The following is a 16,796-nucleotide window of genomic DNA, read 5'->3' on the forward strand; positions in this document are numbered from 1 at the left end:
CAATTTATATACTACAACAACGACGACCATGCAACATGCGTAGGTTGGATGAGAAGCTTGTTATATGACTACATACTTATTTAACTCGGTAAATTAAATGATTGACAGTGCGCTTTAAACTGATCTATAAACGAATACAATAGACAAGAAAATGTATCATAAATAAATCTCCTATTGTTATAGGCAGGATTATAGTCTTATCTATAGTCCAGACTAGTATAGTGTTATCTATAGTCCAGATTTAAGACTTGTCCATATGACAGATTCATAATCTGTAGTACAGACCATTGTATTGCCTATAGTCCAGGCCATTGTCTTGTCTTATAGTACAGACTATAGTATTGTCTATGGTACAGACTTAGTCTTTTCTATAGTACCGACGCACAGAGGGGCAGAATGGAAATTTTTTGGAAATAAATCTGGCATTTCTAAACGGCTGATCCGATCGGGATAAAATTTGGCGTGAGCGTAGCCAAGGAGTATTCGAGTTTAAGTTTTGAAGATGAACCCTGCAGATGCCCCAGGGACGGCGCTGTGGCGGCTCAAAGTAGGGTACCTACGACATGTAAAATTTTTAAACTCGTGCCATTTTTTTGATTTTCACCCAAATACAAAGATTTTTATATTTTGTGAAAGCGCTCGACGAGATCTTGAAAAAACATGCTTGGACATACTACTTATCTCTTATAATATCCGAGTTATAGGCATTTAAAAATTTAGTGATACAAAATTTACCATACCTTGGTCCGCCTTTTTTTGAATACCGGGCGTAGTTTTGGACCAAATGGACTCAATTTTTTCTTGTTAGTTAGACAACAAAATTTCCAATAATATACAAAAAATTTCAGATCAATATCATTTACAGATCCAAAAATATACTTTTTTTAATTTAAAAATTCAAAAAATTTAAATTTTTGGCGTTTTTTTTGCCAAAATGTGTCTTAACTCTTTTATTAATAAAATAAAATTTTCTTTAAGAACATATAACAATTTTATAGTTTTCTAAAAGGTATCTTTACGCAGAACGCTTTGGCGTAAAAAACTTGTCCTATTTTTTTAAAATGTTGCCACTGCGTCCTTCCGAATATGACCTATTTTTTATCAAAACTTCAAATTTGGGCGACATGTTCTAAAATCCCAAAGCTGGGATCAGAAAACGGAAAGCAGTTTTGGAAACCTCAATATGTTTTCTATTTACTCCAAAAGTATTTTCCCAGCCCTGAAAGAAATGTGGACCCTATGGGCAAAAAAGTAAAAAATCCCATTTTTGGGATTTTTCATTCCTATTTTTGGGAATTGCGGGATGCCCTTTGACCTTTTCAATTTTTTTTTGCATTTTCTTATTTGAAATGACAAATTTAACAAGCGTTGAAAATAATAAATAATGATTTTGTCTTATATTACATATTTGTTAAATTTCTAAAACTATGATTTATATCAAAATTTTAATAGGGTCGCAGGTAGCTACAACAATTTAGTCCATATTTATCCCTTAATATCATTTTTTAGTTAGATATGGAAATTCTCGACCCTTTACAAAAAATTTCAAGCCAATATCTCAATTACATTCAAAAATATGTTCATTTAAACCTGTGTCCTTTAATTTCATCTTTTTCATATTTTAGTATTAAGTATGACAGAACATATTTAAATCTTATATTTACCTATTTTCTATTTGTTTGCTTATCCTTATAATTGAAAGGTCCTATTATGCTTAAATTTTCAAAAATTTATAACTATTTTTTATTTCATGTAGGTAAAAATATACAGGTAATGATAATTTCGATTCATTCACTAATAAGAAATATCAATGACTGAATTACAGGTTATAGTAATATAGTCCTAAATATTAATAGGTAGACAATTTGAATTTTTTACTTTGAAATACCTGTATCGGAAATGACAAGAATTGGTATATAAGTAAACTTCTTAGATTTTAAGTACCATATTTAATAAATCTACAATGAAGATTACATTAAAGTACGAAGAGTTGTGTTCCGTTTTATGGAGTGTATCTTCAAAAGGGCCAGAAAGAATTGAAGACATTTCAAATTATATAAAACTACATATAGTAGAAAAGTAGACAAAACAGGCATATCAAAAATTGAAAACTTTTTGATGTAAAAGTAAGTCTGTGGATGGAAATCATAAAAAATTCGATTAAAATTTTGTAGTGGATGGAAACTACTACGGAAATCTCAACTTACAACACATCAACAGGAGCGCCTTGCAAGTCATACGAAGACTTATGTTCAAGGTAAAAAAAGAGGGTCACACAAAAACTTTTTCAATATCAAATGAGGAAATTGCTGATACATTTAACGAAATGCTGAAAAAGGAAAACCAACCTATGGATGTCGTACATATTGCAACTATTCTTCCTAATGCATCACCCAAACTACTTAAGCGAATTGTGGAAAGTATACCAACTCCAACATGACAATCAAATTTTACTGAAGAGGAAGCAATAGCGCTTATGTTGGAACTGGGTCTCAGTCGAAATAAGTACCAAATATTAAGGAAAGCTCTGCATGAAAAAGGACACAATATATTACCATCATACAAGGCGATCCAGGAAAAAAAAACAAACTATCCTACCATCACCTATTGCTGTTAATGATGTGGAAGCTTGTATTGATATATCATCTTTGCTCGAAAACACAGCATCAAGAATTGTGTCAGACTTTTCAGAAGACCAACTAAGGAAAATTCATAACTGTGATGTTGTCTTAATGTGTAAGTGGGGATGTGACGGTTTATCAGCACTTCCAGAATACAAACAAGCTTGTGGAAGTCGGACATTAGCAGACTACAAAAGTGTATTTATGTCATCATTAGTGCCATTACGAATTCGTTCATATTCCCTTAATCCACCATCGTCAAGCATCGGAAATTCATTTGAAGATATATGGATCAATACAACTCCGGGTTCAAAAAATTTTTGTAGACCCATTGGATTTGAATATATAAAGGAGTCAAAGAAAACAACAAAAGATTTAGTGGAATATTTAAAAGATGAAATAAATGCACTGGAGCCCATTTGCATAAAAATAAAGGAATTCTCTATTAACGTATCATATCAGCTAAGCTTAACAATGATTGATGGAAAGGTCAGCAATGCCATAACAGAAACTTCTTCCTTCTGGAGATGCTCAATATGTAATGAGAAAAAGTCGCAATTCTCAAATATAAACAAAAGCAGAAGTATTAATGAAGAAGTCCTGTCTTTCGGAATTTCACCACTTCATGCCAGAATACGATTTTTGGATTACTTTTTACACATAGCATACGACCTCAAATATAGAAGTGTGCCAGAGAATCTTACTAAATCAACAAAAATAATGAAGAATTGAAAGAACTGAAAGCTGCGGAAAAAAGCAGAATCCAAGAAGAATTTAAAGTTCAGATGGGACTAAACATCGACAAACCACTTCCAAGTTGCGGTAGTACAAATGACGGTAATACGGCGAGAAGGTTTTTTCGTGATTTTGAAATTACTTCAAAAATAACTGGAATCGACAAGAAGTTGCTTCGAAGAGTTAACACTATTTTAATGGCACTGAATAGTAAACATAAAATTAATGGAAATCGATTTGGGGAATATACATCTGAAATTTCTAAATTACTTGTATCTCTGTATCCATGGAGGGAACTAACACCAACAGTACACAAAGTATTGTGTCATGGTCAAATAATAATTGAATCGAATATTCTTCCACTTGGAGAGTTAACAGAAGAAGCCCAGGAAGCGAGGAATCGAGATTTTAAGCATGTTCAACTATTCAGCTCAAGAAAATGCTCCAGGCAATCACATAATGAAGATATTTTTAATAGTTTACTTCTATCTTCTGATCCTGTTCTTTCAACTATGCGAAAAAGATGGATTTGTTATGAAACTCTATCATCTCAAAACAAGGAAGATTTAAAGGACTTATATTACCTTCTGGATATGTATACCGATATGACAGATTATTTTATAGAAATAAGTAGTGTTAGGAATTAACTATATAAATAGGCTGTAAGAATTAATTGTATTATGTTTAAGATAAACAGTTCAAATAAAAAAAGCTATTATACTAACTGATGATATTGTATTAAATTGTGTTTTATATTTCGGTGGGCGGGTAAGGTGGTTTGTGTGGGGTGATTTAGGTGTTGTTGTGCGTGGCTCATAATAAAATTATAATTTTTTTATTGTATATACAATGTTATAGTCTTTAATAAAATAATTAACTAAATAATTTTTAAAAATTGTCCAAATATTTTATTCAACACCAAATGTATGTTCTGCCATACTTAATACTAAAATATGAAAAAGATGAAATTAAAGGACACATGTTTAAATGAACATAGTTTTGAATGTAATTGAGATATTGGCTTGAAATTTTTGTAAAGGGTCGAGAATTTCCATATCTAACTAAAAAATGATATAAAGGGATAAATATAGACTAAATTGTTGTAGCTATCTGCGACCCTATTAAAATTTTGATATAAATCATAGTTTTAGAAATTAAACAAATATGTAATATATGACAAAATCTTTATTTATGAACACAACTCAATGAAATATTCAACGCTTGTTAAATTTGTCATTTCAAATAAGAAAATGCAAAAAAAAAAAATTGAAAAGGTCAAAGGGCATCCCGCAATTCCCAAAAATAGGAATGAAAATCCCAAAAATGGGATTTTTTACTTTTTTGCCCATAGGGTCCACATTTCTTTCAGGGCTGGGAAAATACTTTTGGTGTAAATAGAAAACATATTGAGGTTTCCAAAACTGCTTTCAGTTTTCTGATCCCAGCTTTGGGATTTTAGAACATGTCGCCCAAAGTTGAAGTTTTGATAAAAAATAGGTCATATTCGGAAGGACGCAGTGGCAACATTTTCAAAAAATAGGACAAGTTTTTTACGCCAAAGCGTTCTGCGTAAAGATACCTTTTAGAAAACTATAAAATTGTTATATGTTCTTAATAAAAATTTTATTTTATTAATAAAAGAGTTAAGACACATTTTTGGCAAAAAAAAACGCCAAAAATCTAAAATTTTTTGAATTTTTAAATTAAAAAACGTATATTTTTGGATCTGTAAACGATATTGATCTGAAATTTTTTGTATATTATTGGAAATTTTGTTGTCAAGATCTCGTCGAGCGCTTTCACAAAATATAAAAATCTTTGTATTTGGGTGAAAATCAAAAAAATGGCCACAAGCGCCGTCCCTGTGGCATCTGCAGGGTTCATCTTCAAAACTTAGCAGAATGGAAATTTTTTGGAAATAAATCTGGCATTTCTAAACGGCTGATCCGATCGGGATAAAGTTTGGCGTGACCGTAGCCAAGGAGTATTCGAGTTTAAGTTTTGAAGATGAACCCTGCAGATGCCCCAGGGACGGCGCTGTGGCGGCTCAAAGTAGGGTACCTACGACATGTAAAATTTTTAAACTCGTGCCATTTTTTTGTTTTTCACCCAAATACAAAGATTTTTATATTTTGTGAAAGCGCTCGACGAGATCTTGAAAAAACATGCTTGGACATACTACTTATCTCTTATAATATCCGAGTTATAGGCATTTAAAAATTTAGTGATACAAAATTTACCATACCTTGGTCCGCCTTTTTTTGAATACCGGGCGTGATTTTGGACCAAATGGACTCAATTTTTTCTTGTTAGTTAGACAACAAAATTTCCAATAATATACAAAAAATTTCAGATCAATATCGTTTACAGATCCAAAAATATACGTTTTTTAATTTAAAAATTCAAAAAATTTTAGATTTTTGGCGTTTTTTTGCCAAAAATGTGTCTTAACTCTTTTATTAATAAAATAAAATTTTTATTAAGAACATATAACAATTTTATAGTTTTCTAAAAGGTATCTTTACGCAGAACGCTTTGGCGTAAAAAACTTGTCCTATTTTTTGAAAATGTTGCCACTGCGTCCTTCCGAATATGACCTATTTTTTATCAAAACTTCAACTTTGGGCGACATGTTCTAAAATCCCAAAGCTGGGATCAGAAAACTGAAAGCAGTTTTGGAAACCTCAATATGTTTTCTGTTTACACCAAAAGTATTTTCCCAGCCCTGAAAGAAATGTGGACCCTATGGGCAAAAAAGTAAAAAATCCCATTTTTGGGATTTTCATTCCTATTTTTGGGAATTGCGGGATGCCCTTTGATCTTTTCAATTTTCTTATTTGAAATGACAAATTTAACAAGCGTTGAAAATTTCATTGAGTTTTGTTCATAAATAAAGATTTTGTCATATATTACATATTTGTTTAATTTCTAAAACTATGATTTATATCAAAATTTTAATAGGGTCGCAGATAGCTACAACAATTTAGTCCATATTTATCCCTTAATATCATTTTTTAGTTAGATATGGAAATTCTCGACCCTTTACAAAAAATTTCAAGCCAATATCTCAATTACATTCAAAAATATGTTCATTTAAACCTGTGTCCTTTAATTTCATCTTTTTAATATTTTAGTATTAAGTATGACAGAACATATTTAAATCTTATATTTACCTATTTTCTATTTGTTTGCTTATCCTTATAATTGAAAGGTCCTATTATGAATTACAGGTTATAGTAATATAGTACTAAATGTTAATAGGTAGACAATTCGTAATTTTTCACTTTGGAATACCTGTATCGGAAATGACAAGAATTGGTATATAAGTAAACTTCTTAGATTTTAAGTACCATATTTAATAAATCTACAATGAAGATTACATTAAAGTACGAAGAGTTGTGTTCCGTTTTATGGAGTGTATCTTCAAAAGGGCCAGAAAGAATTGAAGACATTTCAAATTATATAAAAACTACATATAGTAGAAAAGTAGACAAAACAGGCATATCAAAAATTGAAAACTTTTTAAAACTTTTTGATGTAAAAAGTAAGTCTGTGGATGGAAATCAAAAGAAATTTCGATTAAAATTTTGTAGTTGATGGAAACTACTACGGAAATCTCAACTTACAACACATCAACAGGAGCGCCTTGCAAGACATACGAAGACTTATGTTCAAGGTCAAAAAAAAGAGGGTCACACAAAAACTTTTTTCAATCTCAAATGAGGAAATTGCTGATACATTTAACGAAATGCTGAAAAAGGAAAACCAACATATGGATGTCGTACATATTGCAACTATTCTTCCTAATGCATCACCAAAATGACTTAAGCGAATTGTGGAAAGTATACCAACTCCAACATCATAATCAAATTTTACTGAAGAGGAAGCAATAGCGCTTATGTTGGAACTGGGTCTCAGTCGAAATAAGTACCAAATATTAAGGAAAGCTCTGCATGAAAAAGGACACAATATATTACCATCATACAAGGCGATCCAGGAAAAAAAAAAACAAACTATCCTACTAAATCAACAAAAAATAATGAAGAATTGAAAGAACTGAGAGCTGCGGAAAAAAGCAGAATCCAAGAAGAATTTAAAGTTCAGATGGGATTAAACATCGACAAACCACTTTCAAGTTGCGGTAGTACAAATGACGGTAATACGTCGAGAAGGTTTTTTCATGATTTTGAAATTACTTCAAAAATAACTGGAATCGACAAGGAGTTGCTTCGAAGAGTTAAAACTATTTTAATGGCACTGAATAGTAAACATAAAATTAATGAAAATCGATTTGGGGAATACACATCTGAAATTTCTAAATTACTTGTATCTCTGTATCCATGGAGGGAACTAACACCAACAGTACACAAAGTATTGTGTCATGGTCAAATAATAATTGAATCGAATATTCTTCCACTTGGAGAGTTAACAGAAGAAGCCCAGGAAGCGAGGAATCGAGATTTTAAGCATGTTCAACTATTCAGCTCAAGAAAATGCTCCAGGCAATCACAGAATGAAGATATTTTTAATAGTTTACTTCTATCTTCTGATCCTGTTCTTTCAACTATGCGAAAAAGATGGATTTGTTATGAAACTCTATCATCTCAAAACAAGGAAGATTTAAAGGACTTATATTACCTTCTGGATATGTATACCGATATGACAGATTATTTTATAGAAAATAAGTAGTGTTAGGAATTAACTATATAAGTAGGTTGTAAGAATTAATTGTATTATGTTTAAGATAAACAGTTCAAATAAAAAAAGCTATTATACTAACTGATGATATTGTATTAAATTGTGTTTTATATTTCGGTGGGCGGGAAAGGTAATTTGTGTGGGGTGATTTAGGTGTTGTTGTGCGTGGCTCATAATAAAATTATAATTTTTTTTAATTTATATACAATATTATAATAAATAATTAACTAAATAATTTTTAAAAATTGTCCAAATATTTTATTCAACACCAAATGTATGTTCTGTCATACTTAATACTAAAATATGAAAAAGATGAAATTAAAGGACACAGGTTTAAATGAACATATTTTTGAATGTAATTGAGATATTGGCTTGAAATTTTTTGTAAAGGGTCGAGAATTTCCATATCTAACTAAAAAATAATATTAAGGGATAAATATGGACTAAATTGTTGTAGCTATCTGCGATCCTATTAAAATTTTGATATAAATCATAGTTTTAGAAATTAAACAAATATGTAATATATGACAAAATCTTTATTTATGAACAAAACTCAATGAAATTTTCAACGCTTGTTAAATTTGTCATTTCAAATAAGAATATGCAAAAAAAAAATTGAAAAGGTCAAAGGGCATCCCGCAATTCCCAAAAATAGGAATGAAAATCCCAAAAATGGGATTTTTTACTTTTTTGCCCATAGGGTCCACATTTCTTTCAGGGCTGGGAAAATACTTTTGGTGTAAATAGAAAACATATTGAGGTTTCCAAAACTGCTTTCAGTTTTCTGATCCCAGCTTTGGGATTTTAGAACATGTCGCCCAAAGTTGAAGTTTTGATAAAAAATAGGTCATATTCGGAAGGACGCAGTGGCAACATTTTCAAAAAATAGGACAAGTTTTTTACGCCAAAGCGTTCTGCGTAAAGATACCTTTTAGAAAACTATAAAATTGTGATATGTTCTTAATAAAAATTTTATTTTATTAATAAAAGAGTTAAGACACATTTTTGGCAAAAAAACGCCAAAAATCTAAAATTTTTTGAATTTTTAAATTAAAAAACGTATATTTTTGGATCTGTAAACGATATTGATCTGAAATTTTTTGTATATTATTGGAAATTTTGTTGTCTAACTAACAAGAAAAAATTGAGTCCATTTGGTCCAAAATTACGCCCGGTATTCAAAAAAAGGCGGACCAAGGTATGGTAAATTTTGTATCACTAAATTTTTAAATGCCTATAACTCGGATATTATAAGAGATAAGTAGTATGTCCAAGCATGTTTTGTCAAGATCTCGTCGAGCGCTTTCACAAAATATAAAAATCTTTGTATTTGGGTGAAAAACAAAAAAATGGCACGAGTTTAAAAATTTTACATGTCGTTGGTACCCTACTTTGAGCCGCCACAGCGCCGTCCCTGGGGCATCTGCAGGGTTCATCTTCAAAACTTAAACTCGAATACTCCTTGGCTACGCTCACGCCAAATTTTATCCCGATCGGATCAGCCGTTTAGAAATGCCAGATTTATTTCCAAAAAATTTCCATTCTGCCCCACTGTGCGACGTTAGTCTTGTCTATAGTCCAGACTATAGTCTAGTTTATAGTCAAGTCTTGTCTATTGACTGGACTATAGACAGGACTATAATCTGGGTTATGGACAAAACTATAGTCTGGACTATAGACAAGTCTCTAGTCTGGACTATAGACAAGTCTATTGTCTGGACCATAGATAAGTCTATTGTCTGGACTATAGACAAGACTATATCCTGGACTATAGCCTAGTCTACGGTCTAGTCTATAGTAGTCTACTTTGTAGTCTAGTCTATAGTTTAGTCTAAAGTTTAGTCTATAGTTTAGTCCATAGTTTAGTCTATAGTCTAGCCTATAGTCTAGTCTATAGTCTAGCCTATAGTCTAGTCTATAGTATAGCCTATAGTCTAGTCTACAGTCTAGCCTATAGTCTAGTCTATAGTATAGCTGATAGTCTAGTCTATAGTCTAGCCTATAGTCTAGCCTATAGTCTAGTCTATAGTCTAGTCTATAGTCTAGTCTATAGTCTAGCCTATAGTCTAGTCTATAGTCTAGCCTATAGTCTAGTCTATAGTCTAGCCTATAGTCTAGTCTATAGTCCAGTCTATAGTCTAGTCTATAGTCTAATCTATAGTCTAGTCTATAGTCTAATCTATAGTCTAGTCTATAGTCTAGTCTATAGTCTAATCAATAGTCTAATCAATAGTCTAGTCTATAGTCTAGTCTATAGTCTAGTCTATAGTCTAGTCTATAGTCTAGTCTATAGTCTAATCAATAGTCTAGTCTATAGTCTAGTCTATAGTCTAGTCTATAGTCTAGTCTATAGTCTAGTCTATAGTCTAGTCTATAGTCTAGTCTATAGTCTAGTCTATAGTCTAGTCTATAGTCTAGTCTATAGTCTAGTCTATAGTCTAGTCTATAGTCTAGTCTATAGTCTAGTCTATAGTCTAGTCTATAGTCTAGTCTATAGTCTAGTCTATAGTCTAGTCTATAGTCTAGTCTATAGTCTAGTCTATAGTCTAGTCTATAGTCTAGTCTATAGTCTAGTCTATAGTCTAGTCTATAGTCTAGTCCTATAGTCTAGTCTATAGTCTAGTCTATAGTCTAGTCTATAGTCTAGTCTATAGTCTAGTCTATCTAGTCATAGTCTAGTCTATAGTCTAGTCTATAGTCTAGTCTATAGTCTAGTCTAGTCTAGTCTAGTCTAGTCTATAGTCTAGTCTATAGTCTAGTCTATAGTCTAGTCTATAGTCCTAGTCTATAGTCTAGTCTAAGTCTAGTCTATAGTCTAGTCTATAGTCTAGTCTATAGTCTAGTCTATAGTCTAGTCTATTCTAGTCTATAGTCTAGTCTATAGTCTAGTCTATAGTCTAGTCTATAGTCTAGTCTATAGTCTAGTCTATAGTCTAGTCTATAGTCTAGTCTATAGTCTAGTCTATAGTCTAGTCTATAGTCTAGTCTATAGTCTAGTCTATAGTCTAGTCTATAGTCTAGTCTATAGTCTAGTCTAGTCTATAGTCTAGTCTATAGTCTAGTCTATAGTCTAGTCTATAGTCTAGTCTATAGTCTAGTCTATAGTCTAGTCTATAGTCTAGTCTATAGTCTAGTCTATAGTCTAGTCTATAGTCTAGTCTATAGTCTAGTCTATAGTCTAGTCTATAGTCTAGTCTATAGTCTAGTCTATAGTCTAGTCTATAGTCTAGTCTATAGTCTAGTCTATAGTCTAGTCTATAGTCTAGTCTATAGTCTAGTCTATAGTCTAGTCTAGTCTATAGTCTAGTCTATAGTCTAGTCTATAGTCTAGTCTATAGTCTAGTCTATAGTCTAGTCTATAGTCTAGTCTATAGTCTAGTCTATAGTCTAGTCTATAGTCTAGTCTATAGTCTAGTCTATAGTCTAGTCTATAGTCTAGTCTATAGTCTAGTCTATAGTCTAGTCTTTAGTCTAGTCTATAGTTTAGTCTATAGTCTAGTCTATAGTCTAGTCTATAGTCTAGTCTATAGACTAGTCTATAGTCTAGTCTATAGACTAGTCTATAGTCTAGTCTATAGACTAGTCTATAGTCTAGTCTATAGACTAGTCTATAGACTAGTCTATTGTCTAGTCTATAGACTAGTCTATATAGTCTAGTCTATAGACTAGTCTATAGACTAGTCTATAGTCTAGTTTATAGTCTAGTCTAGTCTATTGTCTAGTCTATAGTCTAGTCTATAGTCTAGTCTACAGTCTAGTCTAGTCTATTGTCTAGTCTAGTCTATTGTCTAGTCTATAGTCTAGTCTATAGACTAGTCCATAGTCTAGTCTATAGTCTAATCTACATTCTAGTCTAGTCTATATTCTAGTCTAATCTATAGTCTAATCTATATTCTAGTCTATAGTCTAGTCTATAGTCTAGTCTATAGTCTAGTCTATAGTCTAGTCTATAGTCTAGTCTATAGTCTAGTCTATAGTCTAGTCTATAGTCTAGTCTATAGTCTAGTCTATAGTCTAGTCTATAGTCTAGTCTATAGTCTAGTCTATAGTCTAGTCTATAGTCTAGTCTATAGTCTAGTCTATAGTCTAGTCTATAGTCTAGTCTATAGTCTAGTCTATAGTCTAGTCTATAGTCTAGTCTATAGTCTAGTCTATAGTCTAGTCTATAGTCTAGTCTATAGTCTAGTCTATAGTCTAGTCTATAGTCTAGTCTATAGTCTAGTCTATAGTCTAGTCTATAGTCTAGTCTATAGTCTAGTCTATAGTCTAGTCTATAGTCTAGTCTATAGTCTAGTCTATAGTCTAGTCTATAGTCTATAGTCTAGTCTATAGTCTAGTCTATAGTCTAGTCTATAGTCTAGTCTATAGTCTAGTCTATAGTCTAGTCTATAGTCTAGTCTATAGTCTAGTCTATAGTCTAGTCTATAGTCTAGTCTATAGTCTAGTCTATAGTCTAGTCTATAGTCTAGTCTATAGTCTAGTCTATAGTCTAGTCTATAGTCTAGTCTATAGTCTAGTCTATAGTCTAGTCTATAGTCTAGTCTATAGTCTAGTCTATAGTCTAGTCTATAGTCTAGTCTATAGTCTAGTCTATAGTCTAGTCTATAGTCTAGTCTATAGTCTAGTCTATAGTCTAGTCTATAGTCTAGTCTATAGTCTAGTCTATAGTCTAGTCTATAGTCTAGTCTATAGTCTAGTCTATAGTCTAGTCTATAGTCTAGTCTATAGTCTAGTCTATAGTCTAGTCTATAGTCTAGTCTATAGTCAGTCTATAGTCTAGTCTATAGTCTAGTCTATAGTCTAGTCTATAGTCTAGTCTATAGTCTAGTCTATAGTCTAGTCTATAGTCTAGTCTATAGTCTAGTCTATAGTCTAGTCTATAGTCTAGTCTATAGTCTAGTCTATAGTCTAGTCTATAGTCTAGTCTATAGTCTAGTCTATAGTCTAGTCTATAGTCTAGTCTATAGTCTAGTCTATAGTCTAGTCTATAGTCTAGTCTATAGTCTAGTCTATAGTCTAGTCTATAGTCTAGTCTATAGTCTAGTCTATAGTCTAGTCTATAGTCTAGTCTATAGTCTAGTCTATAGTTCCTAGTCTATAGTCTAGTCTATAGTCTAGTCTATAGTCTAGTCTATAGTCTAGTCTATAGTCTAGTCTATAGTCTAGTCTATAGTCTAGTCTATAGTCTAGTCTATAGTCTAGTCTATAGTCTAGTCTATAGTTCTAGTCTATAGTCCTAGTCTATAGTCTAGTCTATAGTCTAGTCTATAGTCTAGTCTATAGTCTAGTCTATAGTCTAGTCTATAGTCTAGTCTATAGTCTAGTCTATAGGCTAGTCTATAGTCTAGTCTTTAGTCCAGTCATTGGTCTAGTCAATAATCTAGTCTATAGTCTAGTCTGTAGTCTAGTCTATAGTCTAGTCTTTAGTCCAGTCTTGGGTCTAGTCTTCAGTCAAATGAGTTATACAATTACAACTCTTCACACACCGCCCTCGTAAATCCCATCATGCCATGGAATTTAACATCAAATGAGCAAAACAGCAAACGTATTGGTGATAGTGATTAAGCAAAAGTGACAAGATCATTATTATTTATACCGGCTCCGGATCATTGGTTAAAATAAGCCAACAAACAAAAAGATCTAAAACAACAACAACCGCAACATTAACTTGTTGTTCATACAATTGTTGTTGTTGCTGTCGGTGCATACGCTGTTGTTTATGTGATATTCTAGGTCATCAGTGATAATAAAATTTAACAAAAAAATCTTTGAGAAAAAAAATTTTTCTACCATTTTCGTTTGCTGCCCGACCGACTCTGTAGGCTGCACCTTTAATTCCAATATCATTTAAGTTCACACACAATTATAGTGTGTTGTTGGCTGATTTTCTTATTTTTTTTTTTTTTTTTTTTTTGGTTGCAATTGCTGTTTAAAAGGATCGAAAGGCCGCACTGGAAAAATTCTTCATTTGCACTGTGTACTGAACTGAACCTGTTTGACAGTAAAAGAGAAACACAATTTCACCGCCGAAAAAAAATAAGAAGAAAATACAGAAGAAATAAATAAAAGTAGTTGGTGTACTTGCACACAGGTTTCTGTTATTTATATGTACGCTAAAGTACCAGAGAGAAATTGTTAAGTTGATCGATGCAAGAAGATGTGCTTTACAGTACATTGTTAATGGTTTCGACTTAAATCTAGTATAGAAAATCACAGATAAAACTATTGTCTGGACCATAGTATAAAAATCATTAGGTCTTGTCAATAGTCCAAACTTCTTGTGTATAGTCCGGATTATAGTCTTGTCTATAATCTGGACTATAGTCTTGTCTATAGACCAGATTATAGTATTGTCTATAATATGGACTATAGTGTTGTCTATAGACCAGATTATAGTATTGTCTACAGTCTTGTCTATAGCCCAGACTATATTCTTGTCTATACTCCAAATTATAGTCTTGTCCATAGTCTAGACTATAGTCTTGTCTATACTCTAGACTATAGTCTTGTCTATAGTCTAGACTATAGTCTTTTCTATATTCTGGACTATAGGCTTGTATATAGTATATACTATAGTCTTGTCTATAGTCTAGACTATTATATTGTCTATAGTCTAGACTATAGTCTTGTCATACTATAGTCTATACTATATTATAGTCCATAGTCCAGACTATATATATAGTCTTGTCTACAGTCTTGTCTATAGCCCAGACTATATTCTTGTCTATACTCCAAATTATAGTATTGTACATAGTCTAGACTATAGTCTTGTCTATAGTCTAGACTATAGTCTTGTCTAAACTCTAGAATATAGTCTTGTCTATAGTCTAGACTATAGTCTTGTCTATACTCTAGACTATAGTCTTGTCTATAGTCTAGACTATAGTCTTGTCATACTACAGTCTATACTATATTATAGTCTATAGTCCAGACTACAATAGTTTCTAAAGTCCAGACTATAATCTTGTCTATTGTACAGACTATAGTCTTGTCTACAGTCCAGACTATAGTCTTGTCTACAGTCTTGTCTATAACCCAGACTATATTCTTGTCTATACTTCCAATTATAGTCTTGTCCATAGTCTAGACTATAGTCTTGTCTATACTCTAGACTATAGTCTTGTCTATAGTCTAGACTATAGTCTTGTCTATACTCTAGACTATAGTCATGTCTATCGTCTAGACTATAGTCTTGTCATACTATAGTCTATACTATATTATAGTCTATAGTCCAGACTATAATATTTTCTAAAGTCCAGACTATAATCTTGTCTATTGTACAGACTATAGTCTTGTGTACAGTCCAGACTATAGTCTTGTCTACAGGCCAAAGTATAGTAGGTATTGTCCATACTGTAGACTATAGTTTTGTCTATAGTCCAGACTATAGTCTTGTCTATAGTCCAGACTACAGTATTTTCTATAGTCCATACTATAGTCTTGTTTATAGTCCAGAACACAGTCTTGTCTATAGCTATAGTCTTGTATATAGTCCAGACTCTAGTCCTCTTTATAGTCCAGACTATAGTCTTGTCCATAGACTATAGTCTTGTCTATAGTCTGGACTATAGTCTTGTCTATAGTCTGGACTATTGTCTTGTCTACAGTCAGGACTATAGTCTTGTATATAGCCCAGACTATGGTCTGGACTTTAGACTTTTCATTAGTCTGAACTATAATTTTGTGTATAGTCAGGACTATGATCTTGTCTGTAGTCTTGTCTAAAGTCCAGACTATAATCTTGTCTATTGTACAGGCAATAGTCTTGTCTACAGTCCAGACTATAGTCTTGTCTATAATCCAGACAATAGTTTTGTCTGTAATCCAGACTATAGTCCTCTTTATAGTCTAGACTATAGTCCTCTTTATAGTCTAGACTATAGTCTTGTCTATAGTCCAGACTATAGACTTGTCTATTGTCTTGTCTTTAGTGCAGACTATAGTCCAGACTATAGTCTTGTCTATGTTATATTCTACAGTCCATACTACATTATTGTCTATAGTCATCTCTTCCCTATAAGTCAGATTATATTATTGTCTACGTTCCATATGTTCTATATTCGTCGTCCTTAAATTTCCCGTAGAGTACTACAAATTCGTTTTAGATTCATTACAAAACTTTTACTTGCAATTATTAAATTTTCTTTTATTTCTTATTTTAAAAAGAAAGACACACACTCGAAAAAGTTATTGGACACATTGAACTTGCAATTAAGTATTGGTTTGTTGGATATGATTGTGGGTTTACTATGCCACAACAGCAACATTGGCAGCAGCATCAATTGCAGCAACAACACAAATTCACTTTCTTCCTCACAAATGATGATGATCATGATGTTGATGATGCTTGGGCTGCTGCTTGAATATTTAGTATTTTGAGGATTTTTATTTTATTAAAAAAAAAACAAAATCATTTGTTTTATTAGTGAATATTTTTCGATTTTGTTTTTGCTATTAATGAGCATCATAATGATGATCGTGAGCGACATCATGATCATGTTGCTGAAGACAGACATTTGTTTTCTTACTGTTTGTTGTTGTGGTGGCTCTTGTCGTGGCAATGTGTTTTTAGGCAAAATTGTACATTAAAGAAGGTCAATACAGATCATGGTATTAAATACAATAATAACAATTTTAGTTGTTGTTTTTTGTTGCTTTTGTTATTGTAAGTAGCTTTACAAGTACGTAAGTTTGTTTGGCTGTTTGTCGTTGGTAATGTTTTGCTGTTGTTAAATATTTTTT

The sequence above is a fragment of the Lucilia sericata genome, unplaced genomic scaffold, assembly GCF_015586225.1.
Source record: "Lucilia sericata isolate MDLA Ls3-8-SP2 unplaced genomic scaffold, ASM1558622v1 Contig001130F_arrow, whole genome shotgun sequence".
NCBI lineage: Eukaryota > Metazoa > Arthropoda > Insecta > Diptera > Calliphoridae > Lucilia > Lucilia sericata.